General features: G+C 37.4%; 1 long non-coding RNA gene across 1 annotated transcript; it reads right to left on the reverse strand.

Annotated features, from left to right (window-relative positions):
* Positions 1-13,550: 13,550 nt before the first annotated feature.
* Positions 13,551-14,674, reverse strand: LOC113459220 (uncharacterized). The gene is made up of 3 exons (XR_003380264.2): positions 14,434-14,674; positions 14,086-14,168; positions 13,551-13,624 (listed from the first exon to the last, which is right to left on the reverse strand). It is a non-coding gene; the product is annotated as an uncharacterized LOC113459220 (long non-coding RNA).
* Between the last annotated feature and the right edge of the window lie 407 nt (positions 14,675-15,081).

Here is a 15,081-nt window from a genome sequence, read left to right on the forward strand (position 1 = left end):
CTCTGTAGTTCATTGTGATCCATTAGTAAGGCAAGATAGCAATGCCCCTTGAATGTTCCATCATCATTATTTTTAAGGGAAGAAGCCATTCCCACAAAGACAGTCATACCTACTGCGACCATTCACATGCAAAATTTAATCATCAGCCCAGTATTCTAAATAAACTTAAAAAAACATTTCCTTTAATGGACTACATGAATATTTCTTTTTAGAAAAACAAAAACCTACACAACAAAAAAATAAAAAACCCAAACAAAATAAAGCCTAAAAAATACATTATCGTTATCTAGTACTAGAGAAAATAAAAGACCATAAGAAGGAAGGAAGGAAAGTGTTCTAATCACAAAGGACAGAAAAAGAGAGGTGAAGAAGTAGTCCATCTAGAGTTTCTGAATGAGAATTAAAAACTTAATTTCATTTTCTTTAGCTTCCTAGAGCTAATGGGGATGGGGAGGAGGTATGTGTGCATGTGTGTGCATTTTAATTTCTTTTAATTGAAGTTATCAAAAACGAAGATCCCAAAATGCACAACCCTAGATGTGAAAGTTTTTCTTAACTGAGATATAAATATGTAAAAAACAATCAAGAGTTTCCTGACTTTAGTGTTTTATTCAGCACATGACATTTGAAGTTGAAATTCTATACTTCAGTGAAAATTTTAAAATATTAACCCAAAATCCATTATCAATATTTTAGCTGCATAGAACCAGATGCTTCCGACACTGAGGAAAGGCAAAGAAGGAAGAATGGCACATGAAGCAACTGGAATGGAATGTGCAAAGGAGGTTCATTGTACCAGATGCATTAGTGTTCAGAGTGCAAGTGTTCCACCAGCAGCCCACTGGGCTAATGTGCTCAGAAACTGCTGTGCTCACAGACCAGCTGGTCAGAGCATGGTGCTGATAAAGCCAAAATTCTGGGTTTGAGCCCCTTATTGGCCATTCACCTGAGAGCTGGGCTCGGTGATCCTTGTGAGTCTCTTCCAACCAGAATACTCTCTGATTCTGTGATTTCTTTCAAGAAGGACCAGGAATGTTTTTAAATGAAAATTGCTTTGTCTAACATCCACTACAGAGAGATCATGCAAGTTTACTAAACCTTCGGTTCACAGGAGCTATATAATTTATAGCTGAGTCAGCCTGATCTTTTTAAAACTAGATACCTCCTCTGACACACAGTGAAGTATTCATCACTGGTTTCGTGTTCTAAATGCCCTTTAAGTTAGGCTGTAAATACCTATTCTATACTGTAGAGATTAAATAGGTAGCTACATGTATAAATTTTTGTATATTGTAAACAAGAATGGTGATTCTATTGTTTTATCTAAAGATATTTCCAAAAGAGAGAATTTCAAGTGCCTGAAAATACCACCCAGAAAGCAGAAGATGTGAATAAGCAAAGATGACCCTCAGCAGTGCAGAAGCAGTGTTATCACTCTATTCATGAGGCTGAAAAAGAACATTCAGTTTAAAAATCCACTGCAAATTCAATAAGGTGTCCCACAAATCCATTAGAATATTAACTGTAGCCCTTTCAGACAGTCTACCTGTGCATAAGGTCCAGGCCTGTATCAACACTGCTGGTTGCAATTTCAATTGACCTTACTCGTTCTCTGTGTTTCCTTCTAGAGAACCTTGTCACATAATCTTTTTTCCCCTCTGGCTGATGTGCTTTTAACTAAATGGGTTCTTTGTGGTCTTCAGGGAGATTTAATTTTCATTGGTTTCAATATGCCAGCCCCTTCAAAATGTATTGATGTTCATACTTCCCCTGTCAGACATCCCCATGTGGATGGCCCCTGAGACAGACAAGCTGCAAAGACAGAACTGCTGAACACAGAATCTACTGCCTGGAAGGAGATATTTTAAGACTCTGCAAATTTACTGTACCATCAATCTAGTTTTTAATACAGTCTCAATATTCTTTAACACCTGTTTCAGCAAATCTTGAAACCCAGTGTACAGGATAGTTTTCAGGGAGCCAGAGATGGTCTATCACTCACAGCCAACAGGATAAGGACTGGACAACCAGAAAAAGAAAATGTGTGGGCAAAATGTTGTCTTGACTAGCCACAAAAACAGCAGGCAAAGAGGCAGGAAAAAAAAAAAAAAAAAAAAAAAAGAAAAACAATTAGGACAAAATTAGGACAACCAGGACAGCCTAAAAGCTAGGCTGATTTATACTCTGGCAAAATTGGAAGGGCTGGAAGCATACCCCTTCCACCTGAAAGGGGATATTTGCATGCTATGATCATCACAAATTATTAAAACAAGGGAAATGATCTCCAGACTTTCATTTGATCTCCAGACCTTCATTTCTTATCCACAACCCAAGTCTTAGCATCCTCAGGTTGCCCCAAAGACATCTAATTTTTTGCAACTTTGTGTTCCTCAAGTTCAAGACAAAATTGAATTAATATTCAAAGCAAGGGTTAAGCATTCAGAACTAAGAACTGGGAACTCTTTGGACTGAGGTTAGTAAGAGAATTTATCCCTAGGCTGGTCATTAAAGTAAGGAAACACCTTATTCTGACACCTTAAAAAAGGAAGATATTTAACAAAACCATCCAGTTCTCCTGTGAGGAATGGGGCACCAGTTTTAAGTAGTGGCTACAAGGGCAGAAAAGTAAACCATTAACATTATTTACTCTAATTGAAATCCAGAAATGAGAACTATATTTTTCCTTCTAAAACTTTAAAAACTGCTCTAAACAATAATAAAATTCTCATAAATATAAGCATCCTAAATGAGCTACATAATGTTCCATGCCATAATCATCACTGCAACAAAAAATTGTTCAAATCACTCTTGAGCCAGATTTGTCAGTCATGCTGCTCTGTGCTTTGAGTAACAATGATCTGTGCAATAATATTAAACCTTCCAAGGCACCTCTGAATTCTGAAGTTCTCTGTACTTCTGTCATTGCAGAAATGCAAAACAGTATTAGAGTGTAACATAGAGCATGCATGGGAACAAGAGAAGGAAATGGGGATGGGGGACTAAAAAAAACAAGAAAAGGAAATCTGCAGCCAAACAGAGGCCAGGAACAGTAAGATAATTAGGATTGTTTTTTACAAGATTGCAACAGCTTGAATTGTTCCTCCCATTTTATGTTTAATTACAGTTTTTATTGCACTCATAAGAAATTCAGCTGCTGAAATAATCTAACGAGCTAAGAACAAACCATTTCTCCTCCATTCTGAGAGTCTTTCAGCTCAGCCATTACATACCCTCTCTTTGTAAAACAAAGAGGGAACAAAGCACTATTGCAGTCTTGTTTATGTTAGATTCTTAGATGTCATTATTATTCTCAATCCTCATGGAAATCTTAGGATAAGAGATGAATGAAAGAGACACAGGGGCATAAAGATGATAGAATTTTTTTACTCTGCATCTTGCTGTACCTCTCCATTGCCAAATTATCACTTACATCATTAAAACACACATCAGGTGATAATGAATGTATAAAGACAGTGCAGAGGGAAAAATCACGACTCAAATACATATGAAACATCAGTTTCCTACATATGCTCAAAATTGTGCACCGTATGCTGAAGCATCTGAAGAGGCATTAACTCACTGGAAGTGCAGGGAAGGGAGAAAGGAGTAACTACAATGCCATTCCCAAACAGTATTCCAATCTGCTCAATACTGATTATCATCAAGCCTTAAAGCACAACTCCAGCACAATACAAAACTGCAGGTACTTGATATCTGTGACCAGATCAAGAATTGTCAGTACACTGCCAAACAGTGTGTGGGAACAAACAGGAGGCCATTGAACAGGCTGAATGCACCTGTCACACAGTATTTTTATGCTTTGATCTACAGTCCTGGCTCATATGGACAGTCATACTGAAATCAATAAAATTTGTATCAATAAAATTTAGTGGACTGGGCCAGTCATAGCCCACTGGCAGGAAAACTGATTACAAAAGCAGTCACTTGCATTCAGGCTGTGAAAACAAGACGTTTCTTTAAGGAATTCTGGCGATACAGTTGGAAAAGGGAAAAATGAACTCTCTCTAGACTGAATGTTGAAACTCAGGTTGAAAGAAAGACACATACACTAATACAATGCAATTTACAGAGAATTTAATTTCTCGTGATTTACTTGATTCTTGCCTGCTGTTGTCTTCTTCATAACATTCCCCCCTATTCTCAGATTTCCCACCAAATATGAGTAATAAAGCTACTCGTCTACAGAAAAATGTCAATAAAACACTCAGAGTAGCTGAAAAGTACAGGAGGAATTTTACCTATAATAACTCCCAAGAAAATGTACTATTCAAAGAGACAAATCTTCCATTTTAGCCTGATTTAGCTTTAGCTTTTACCAGAATTCAGCTCAAGAGAAATGTCTCCAATGCTATACACTTAAAAATAAAATAAAAAAAAACAAACAGAAAAAACAAAAAACAAAAAAACCCACCCAAAAACAACAGAAAAAAATAGAAAAGAAGCCTAAGAAAATAAACAAACAAGGCATTTTTTTACTATGACTGAAGAAACAGACAGAGCAAAATTTCTATGTGAAACAAAAAAACCAGAAGCTGAGTGAAAAAATCAGTGTTCGTTATTAATAGAGTGCAGAAGAGAAAATTATGAAAAGATGCTGAGTACTCCCTTCAAGATCAGGCACTGAAGGAGGGAACCATCCAAAGTCTTCTAACAAGCTCAGCATCATCTAGGCAGTTTGGGAAATAAGGAAAAAAAAAACCACTTACAGGTTCTGTGATTACTTCATTTGTCTTTGACCATCAAAATTGGGTACATTCCAGGAGAAATACCTCAGTAAGTAATGTTTAGGCATGAAAATAGAAGTTGATCAAGCAGGCCTTATCAACCTGTTCAGCAGAACTCAATTTCAACTGTCCCCTGGAACATAAGCAGAGGCCTGCTGGTGAGACCTAAGGCTTGCCATGTGCTTGAGGCTTGACTTTTTACCTTTGAAAGGTCTAGGCAACTGACTGCATTTTCTAAAAACTGAGGTAATTAAGAAAGGGGCAGAAAACCTGGTTATTCTTTGGAGAATTTTCAGACCACTCTTAGTAATACTCAGCTTCAGACTGGGGACAGTCTATCTCAAAGAATGTTTGGCAGAGTGAAAAAGAGAAAGAAAATTATTGCCTGCCCCTACCTAATGGCATCAGCACTTCCAGTCCCTGGCATTCATCTCTCTACATTTTTCACTTTCCCATAGCATCTGCAGACACACTTTGAAATAATGGAGTTTACAAACCAGAAATCTCATCCATAATCCTGCCTGGCTGTGGGGTTAGTTCATATTTACAATAGCATTGTATTTTAAAACCCTTATCTATCAGAGGCTGTCAAAGCAAATTGGGGAACAAACATTAAAGAGAAAGAAAATTCAAGTGGTGATGAGAAAAAAATTCCTGAGTCTGAAGGAGAAAGCATAACTAATGGGTATATAAATTGGAGACGTCACAGCAAGTCTAGTTCAGCCATTTAGAGAGTTGCATTGTCTGTGCTGTGCAGTCTGGTGACAAAATCAGAGTGGTCCTCTGGGCATAAAATCTTCCACTGCCTATGTGATAATACCTCTGATCTTCCCATTGATCGTTTCAGGTTTTATCTCCTCTCAGAACATTTTATTAATGTTGGATTTCTGGAAGAAATGGAGCAGAAGGCAGGATACAGCCTCATACCGAGTAAGAAAATGACACGTTTAATCAGCTGTACAACAAAACTTGGAGCGTGACTGTTGCAGCCAGCTCCACTAAAGGGGAAAGCAAGCATCCCTCTCCATGCCTCAGAACACCTGGGTCTTGGGGTATGGCATCAAGCAGATATAAATCTGATTCAAGGGATTTTCATCAATGAACAGAAGAATACCAAGGTTCACTTTGTCAGCATTATATTTACTTTTACTCTTGCCTATGAAGACATTAAGTATGAGATACCATTTTCAGTTTACTCTGTTATACCTCTAAATTTAGAGCCTCTTTAAATCTTGCTCACAATCATTTGTGTATGTAGCTCTTCTGGGCCCATCAATAACCATCAAGAAGCAGCCATTCCTATCTATCTCATGTCTCTTATCATTTATAATGGTAGCTTATTAAAATATCTTTCAAAATACACTTATAAAAGATTAAATGATAACTTATCCAGCTCTTAGTATATTCACAAGTAAGATAGAAGAAAATGCCAAATTCTTTTTGATTCTGTTTAGTCTTTGCATTTGACTTACAGATACAGATTTTTCTTGGTAACTTGCCAATCAATTTCATTTTCTCAGACACTGGTAGAATCTGTTAGCAGTTGAACTCTTGCTTATGTACTTAAACCTTCTGCAATGTCATAATATCCAAACTCTTCTTAGATGAAATACCATTACCTTTTATGTCCCATAAGAATTTTGAATAACAATAATTAATAAACAACATTAAGATTATGAGAAACCCAACTTCTCAGTACGCATTAATTTTATACAGATCTAAATTTCTTTAATTGCTCTAAACTGGGAAGAAGATGGAATACAAACTCTATAAATATCTGGAAGAATTTTTCAACAGACTTTCTTTTGTACTAACACAGAGATACTGATGAATTTTTCAGCAAGGGATACACTAGTTTCAGAAAGCCCAATGAAAAGATAATTTTCTGATAACTCCTAGGCTGTATTAACTTAATGAGTCACAGCTTTTCCTCCACTTCCTTTAGCTTCTCAAATCAGGTCTGAAGCAAAACACTCTCCTTGCCCTAAAGTGGATGTCTGGAGGTCCTGGCCTTTACTTAGGGGAAGTAGTTCCTACATATCTTTAAAACCTGGGGAGGAGAAAAAAAAAAAAAAAAAAAAAAAAACCCAGCAACTAAAGACCACTCCTCCCCTTGAAAAAAACAAAACAAAACAAAAACAAATTAAAAAAAAAAAACCAAAAGCCCTCACAGTTCAACTAACATAACTATAAAGCAAGACTATTGCTTTTCTCTCTCCCTGAGACACACCTCCAACAGGATGCTGAAGGCAACAGACATCTGAGTGAAATCTAGCAAACCATCAGCCAACACCAACCTTGTCTTTGCGCCAGGGTGACACTTGACTAGATACAGCAGTGTGTGGAGAAAGGTGATGTTTTGAAATTCACTCAATATTGACCCCTCCACTTTTCTTATGACAGAGATGATTGCCTTTCTTCCCCTTCCAAAACCATATTCCTGATGGGCATGATACAAAGTTATGGCAACTAAATGAAGAAACAGTCTCTGTGTGCACATTTTCAGTGAGGATTGAACAAAGGTGATGCAGTGAGGAATAAAAATTATTTTGATAGAAATTCATTTGCATTCAGTGCTTTCAGGATGAAGAGAAGAATGGGGGAGCATATCTTGGCAAAAGGGTGTCAACATCCCCCGTTCCTACTGCTGTTCTTAGCCAAGTCTCACATGTATGTCAGAAGTCTGCCCTAAAGAAGGAAATGAAACTCTGGGACAAAACTGGCATTTGAATTTCCCCTTTTTGTACAAGAAGTGCATTTTTTACAGTTGATACAGTCAAAAGAACATTTGAGCTGGTGAGAAAAAGTGGGGCATTCTGCACTGGTAATGCACTGAAAAAAAAGAAAGGGCAGTTTGAGATTAGTGGTTCATTGGGCCACCCAGATGACTTTGGGTATAACACAGTATAGTTTGTTGGGGTTCTGGTGGCTTTTGTGATAAAGCATCTCATCTTCATGAGTAGATATGAGAAGTTGCCACACATGTCCTTGTAGCTAGGAGCAATAAAGAAGAGACACTGAGCAGGAAGTAGCACTTTCATCCTCTTCTTAGAAGGAGGGTGTTAATTGTACCAGATGTCCTTGAACATTTGGGGTATGCAATTCAATAACAGAGGGAATTTTGCTATACAATTTGTTGCTGATTACTGTAAAAATGCTTCCTCTAATTTAGCCAGAGAAAATGTCTGTATTAGAAAGCTGGAGATAAATTGTTTGGCTTCTTGGGGCATGAGACCTATAAATGAAGGGGGAGGATTTGGAGGGAGATGAAAATAATAAGAAATACAGTCTGAAAGAAGGATTTTCTCTTTCTCAAAAAAAAAAAAAAACCAACAAAAAAAAAAAAAAACAACCAAAAAACAAAAAAACCCCACCAACAAATCCAACTAGATATAATTACAAACAGATACAAAAACTATCAAGAACAAAAAAAATGCAAAATAGAAGCCCAGGCTCTGCAACTGAATTCAGTTATGTCAATTTTAGCATTAATTTACTAACAAATGAGGAATCATGCTAAAGCACTGTTGAAGTAGGCTTTGTAGAGGATTAATTATTTTCGTTTACATTAGTTTATGCACTACTTATTTAAAAGGAAAAAAAATTATTTTACCCAGTAGTCTTTTTAAATGAACACTTAACCCTGGGTGCTCTGCAAGTACTGAAGTCCTTGTAAAAGATACTCTTCACTCCAACACTGGACTCCCACTCCTGGGAGCCATGAGTTTTTCATTAGTTGCTCACTTTTGAAACATCATGTCTCCTATCTTGTCTCCTCCTTCAATATCCTGACAGGATAATGGGCAATAGGGGATTACAAGTGCTCCCACTTTTACCCTGCTTCCCTCAGCACCACCAGTTTCTTCCTTCCAGCTTATGAGGGAAGAACATGAGAAGTCTTATTAAAAGACATGTGAAGTTTGAAAGCTGTAATTATTCCATTTCAACAAAAGCTACTTTTGCTGATTTTCTGGGCAAAGCAACATTGAAAAGAATAGTGAGAAGTCTTGAAGCAACTCCTGCAGCCTCTCTGTGTTTCAATCAGCTACCAAAGAGGTTAGTTATCTCTTCTTTGAGAAGATTATACTGGACTGGTACAGTTTTTCAGTACTGGAAAACAACTTCCAAACAACTGAGCTTCAAACCTGAAAAAATTTGAACAATTTAAACTACTATTAGGAACTCAAGAAAATGACCAACACAAAACAAAATTGCTTTTCTCATCAAAACCCTGCCAGACGTACATCCTGTCTAGTAAGCCTGCCCTAGGGGCAAAGCTCTATCTGACTAATCCTGCAGAATCAGATAAGATAATAGAAAAGTTAGGCATGGTCTGTCCTTTGGAACAACAGCATTGCTGTGAAAATTTCCATTGGTCACACTTGAAGAAATGTAGCTAAATCTGTGGGGGTTACACGTGTGCCAGGAAGAGTATGATTGTATTACTCATTATTAAAATAATCCATCCTGATATTCAATGTAAAGACTCAATTTAGACTGCTCATGGTCAAAAAGTTTCCATGCACCTAGTTTTTAGCCAATGAAGACTGTGCTTACAAATTTTACAAGCATAAGAGCAGTCTGGTTCTCTTCACATGTCTAGGTTGCATTAGTCTTCAGTTTTAAGGAAATGTGCAAATTCTTGGCAAAATCAATTCTTAATTTCTTATCTCAAGTTGTATTGGCTGCCTAAGTGAGAAGAAAAGGAAAACAAAAGAAAAGGCTCCAAAAATTTGTACTAGAAAGAAACAACTTCTTTTCCTTTAGGCGATGGGTTGAAATCCAGCCTGAATCAGCACTTAGAATAGCATAAAACTTTAGGTTGATATCGAGTGGGATGGGCACAAAAGCAGTGGGAGCTCCTTCTCCACTTCTTCTCTCATCAGAGAAATGAAGCCAGAATCTGACTCATGGACAAAGAGAAAGCTTCAGGCAGTCAAGAGTTTTCCCTCCTGCTGCCTCCTTGGCCACAAATGGGCAATTACAGGTGTGCTCTCCCAGCTGGGCAGTGCTGACAGCTGCACATGCAGCAGGGGTTTGTGCCTGACCAAGCACATAAACCTTTGGGGTTCATTCTTTGCGACCTGTAGGTCAGCCCCAAAGGTAAAGGACAAGGGGAAATTGCCAGCTATAGTCTAGGTAAAGCAGCTGAGTGAAAATGGAGAATTTTTCCAGAAGGCAAATGATCTCCCCAAAGCATTCCTAAACCACTCTTTCTGGAATCTCTGGGATGGCTGCATTTTCCCTCCTCTGCCCTACCCCAGACTTCTTCTCTAGCTATAATGGAGTCAGTGTGATGGTTTTCCAACAGTATAAAATTCACATTTTAAAAAAAAGTAATAAAGCAAAAAGAAATCTTTTTTCTCTAATAGCATTAAAGACTTGTTTCCAGGCAGACTGCAGGTGTCAAGCACCAGAAGATTTTAAAAAACTTGCAATATCTTCATGCACCACGTCTTCCAGGGAACTAAGTCTCCCCTCCAGATGACAGCAATACCACTCCAGTGTCACATGCTTCTTTCTGCTTGATCAAACCTGGTGACATTTACAGAACCAAACAGAAATACCTGAGCAGCTCAAGGAAAGACACATCCTTTATGTTAGTAGAAGCCAATTAGAAACTCTGGGAACTGCTGTCTGCAAAAAAATAACAGACTACCAAAACACGCAATAAGAAAAATAGTCTTGCACATGACAGCACATCATCTGGATGTTCCTGGAGGCGGGAGCAACAGGGGAATAACACATACAACAGCAATGAGGATTCAAGACATCAGAATAAGTTGTGGATAACCAAATGGAAACACAGAAAAAGGGTGCAGAATGGATGAAAGCTTTCCCTTCGACATCTCTGGTTCTCTTCGTTTTCTCTGTGCATTTGTGGAGAAGCAAGACAAGGTTTACAAAAAAGGAAAAGGCTACTTCAGTATGAATTGATGAGTGTGAGGTGCCCTATTAGGAAAAATAAGGACATTTTTCTATTTTTGCCAGGCCTGTTTTCACCTTCACAAACATTATCTTCCTGGAATCCCTGACACAATAAACAAATTTATTTGTTTACAATAACAACCTGACAAAAGTGTCAGTTGATAGGACAAAGTTGCTGTCTGACCAAAGACTGATAAGAAAAGGACTTTCACTTCACAGACAGGAGATTGTTAGGGTTTTATTCAGTGCTTCACAAATGAGCCCTGCTGCTCTCTGGGGCTCGTTTAACTATCAGAAAATGTAGCCCTATGCATGTGCATACAAAATCATATAACTTGCATAATTAGCCTATTTGGAAATTTTCTATTACAGAGAGTAATAAGGAGCACAGCAAGTTCACAGCTACTTGTCCTGGTTATGTGCACATGTCAAAACTTGTCCATTTTTTCTTGTGTCATTTGGAAAAGAAGTGCAGACCCTTGCTCCCACCTGTGTTTTCTGACTTGGCAGGTATCTCAGTGCTCTCTCTGGGCTCCAGCTCAGTGCCTCTTTGCTGGCAGTGTGCAATCACTCTGTGCAGCTGGTTTTCCCCCGCTGTTTGTCAGTACATGCGCTCTGGGCTTCCTGCTGCCATCTGGCAATCAGTGTGAGATCACAGCTCCTGCTCCCATGAGGAAGGAACCACAAGACAAGGTCACAGATAAAACAATATCAGAATACACAAACCTTTACGTAGCTGCACCTCATGTTGTGTTGGCATTCCTGCAACCCAGTTTTTACCTTTTTTAGCAATTCAATCAATGATTTTGCTGCAGTAGATAAGCATGAAATGAATTTTTCAGAGTTGTCTATCAATACCACAAAGCCGTACAGCCCAGGAAGTCTTTTAAGTCCTAACACAAGACAGTTCATTTGTATTTATCTTTCTCAGGTGATTTCATCTAACATCAAACCAGAATTGCATAGAATATCTTCCTATCTTCCTTTTTTTTTTAGAAATTATATTGCTAGTGTCTTCCTGTTACTTCTTCAGAGTCTAAGTACATTTCTGCTCTGGTTTCTTCAGGTACTTGGAGGACATTACATCTCTTTTAGCATTTCCACTACAACCCATTTCTTATATACCTCACATATTTTGTACAGAGTTAGAAGATCACTGAGTTTGGATGGGATTCCTGGACATTGTTTTGGATAGATGGATAGGGATAATATAAGAATAACAACAAAACTGGCAAACTGCTGTACAAAGGAGAGATTTTGGTACCCTTAACTTCCAGCAATATGACGTAATCACTAGGGTGAAGTGACAGCTCATTGTCATTCAGGTTGTCTGGATCTGACAAGGTCAAGAGGTAATCAAACCACCAAAAGGCTGGGCTGAGCATTTTAATTTGTTGAAGACAAATGTGTACAAAAATGTGCTTTTGAAACAAAACTTCTCATCTAGCCTTTCATGTACTGCGTCTTCAATTATCTTTAATCAAAAATAGAAAAACAAAAATTCAATAACAAACCAAGTAAGTTTTTTTCTCATTGGTTCCAGATAGCTATTTTCTTGCTTTATAAGTGACAGCAATAGCCCAATATACTCGTGCAACTGCTACAGAATGGCAGAAAACAGTGAAGTCTTTCTTTGTCATGCGCAGTACATTCAGAATTTCTCACAATATACAGTACTCTTGCCTAAGAAAAAAATTTCTCATAGTAATTTTCAATGAAACTCCATACAAATTGTTCCCTAAATAAAATTGATCTGTCAACTTTTTATCGAGTGTAATGGAAAATTCAGATGAGAAAGCCAAACCTCTTTAAACATGTCAAACATCTTCTCCCCTAAATGTAGAGTAGTCATGGAAGCTATTACTCTACTGCATGGCTGAAATACTTTCTTGGTTGAATGGAGTTTTTCTTAATAGTTTGTGGTCACATTCAGTTTCTAGTTCACTGTTCTTCCAGGGATATCAGACCTGTCATCAAAGTAAACATGTGCAGTTCAGACACTCTTTAGAATATCTATCTTTCCCTGTACTCTTTATTAGTGCTTACTTATTAAAAAAACTTCATAAATATGTTGAGTCTCTATAATTTTGTGAAGGCATATATTCACTCTCAGAGTTGCAAATATCTCCTCTGTTTTTTTTTTTTTTTTTTGAAAGGGCTGACTCAGAAGTAACTCTGTCAAGATTGTATAACCAAAGCCACACATAAGATACAAACCTGCGTAGCCCCTTTGAACAGTGGAGACATTCAGAGTCTTGAATATGGTACTGTTTTCTTCACTAGAAATTGCAGATGTCAGAACTGGAAGGAAACCAGCCAGCATCTGGACTTCTTTCCCTGAGTCTGTACTGAGCAGTACTGAGTCTGCTCTGTGTACATTTAATTCTGGTACTACAACATTATTACCCACATAGACACATCACTGGGGTGATAAGAGCTATGATTAAAACCCAAAATCTGAAAAAAGAAAAGGGAGAATTTTTTGCCAGCTAATGTTATTATATGTTTTCATCGCTACCACAGAATTTGTCCTATAAATCATACAAGATGACGAAGCCAGAACTCCCTGCAGCTAAGACCTGGCAACAGGAATTTACACAAGCCCTCAAGAGTAATGAGGGTCAATTTACTTTATATTTCCATGGGAAAATAACCAAGATTCATCACATATATATTTTATCATGTTTAACATATTTTACAGCAAGACAGAATCTTTGTAAATATATTTCCCGCTTCACAGTATTCTGCTAAATTTAACTTTGACCTTAATCAAACCTGAGGCTGGAGCTGAAGAAAAGCATAGCATTTTATCACACATGATCAAGTGTGTGCACAATTGTGTTTGGTGCTGAGCCACCAGGGACAGATGTCAGGAGTACCTTAACATGGCTTTCATCACAGTGCTGAAGCAGATAGAAGGATTGTCTTGTTGGGAAGAGCAGTTATGAAAACTAGGACAAAGGAAGAAAGAGAAATAAGAGAGAAAAAACAGAAAATAAATATGTTTAAAGACTGAGAGTGTTGAGCCCTATAGCAACATTAAGCAACAAAAAAAAGGGCAGAAAAAGCCCTTTTAGTTACCAGTGTTATTTTCTCTCAGGCCAAAATGTAACAGTCCTCACACACATAAAGGCATTTAGCTGTCTGAAATTATTTTCACCTCAAAGGATGCTGGCAGCTCAGATAATGTACATTTGAGGTCCCCCATAGGGCTCACAATCTTATCTTTCATTGAAAACCAGAATTTGCCACAACAGCACTGCACCAAAGTTGCTAGTACTCAGATAACCTATTTAGATAATAAGTAGCATTCAACAGTCACTTTTATTGAAAACAAAGTCAAGATTTAGCTTACCTAAAGTAGATTTACTTCTTATTTTTTGTATTCTACCACAGGCTGTTTTCTACCTACCATTACTCCAGAGATATTTGATGTTCCTCTTGAGGAACCACTTGTTGGAACCAAGAGAATATGCATGACTTTATTTACATGTCCTAGAAGAAAATAAAGGGAATATTGCCACTGTAATCACTTAGAAATCTTGAGAGCTTTCAACACAGTTCTCAGATGACCTAAACTATTTCCCTCTCCCCCAATTTTTTTTTATAACCATGCAGTTTGGTAATCCTGATTCACTGAGATTTTTCAGGGACAGATTTTTAATTTTTTTTCAGATTTGGCCGTTCTCCTAGATTACTCTTACCAGGCCACATAATACAAAAGGAAAAGAGCAAAGTGCCAGCCTTCACCTGGACTTACAGAGATGCATTTGCTATAGATGCAGAAACGTGGACTCTTCCCTCTCCATATGTGCAGTATAAACCTAGGGCAAATTAAAATGAAAACAATTATGCTTTATTATATGAAATATGAGTGTCCAAATACAGAATATGGACTGTCTTCTAACAGCTTTGTGTTATTATTCTATTGCTATGTTTTCCCTAAGTGAATAGGCAGTTACTCAACAAATAAAAAATGTAGCCTTGCATTAGGGAATTTAATTCCCAAAAAAAGCACAGAATGTGTGATTCCCCATTGAATTTCAGAATATGAAACAATTAAGAAATTCAAAGAACAAATCTAGGGAAGAGGGGAATGTAAATCTTCATTTCCATTATTTTTAGAAAAAAATAGAATAAATTAATATAAAATAAACAATAGCAACTGCACTATGCCAGATTATGCTGAAGAAAAATGAAAGATAGAATTAGCAATATTCACTGGTAACACTGTATTTATAAAATTACAAGCAAGAAGTAACATATTCAAAAGGTTATTTTCTGCACAGTGAAAAATTATCCACCAATTTTCCTCAGATATTTTCTGTGATGGTGCTGGATTGCTACCCTCACGTATTTTATGCAAAATCTGGGGAATATAAAAGCCAAACCAGAACGCACACACACA

This window comes from Zonotrichia albicollis, chromosome 3 (assembly GCF_047830755.1).
Source record: "Zonotrichia albicollis isolate bZonAlb1 chromosome 3, bZonAlb1.hap1, whole genome shotgun sequence".
Taxonomy (NCBI): domain Eukaryota; kingdom Metazoa; phylum Chordata; class Aves; order Passeriformes; family Passerellidae; genus Zonotrichia; species Zonotrichia albicollis.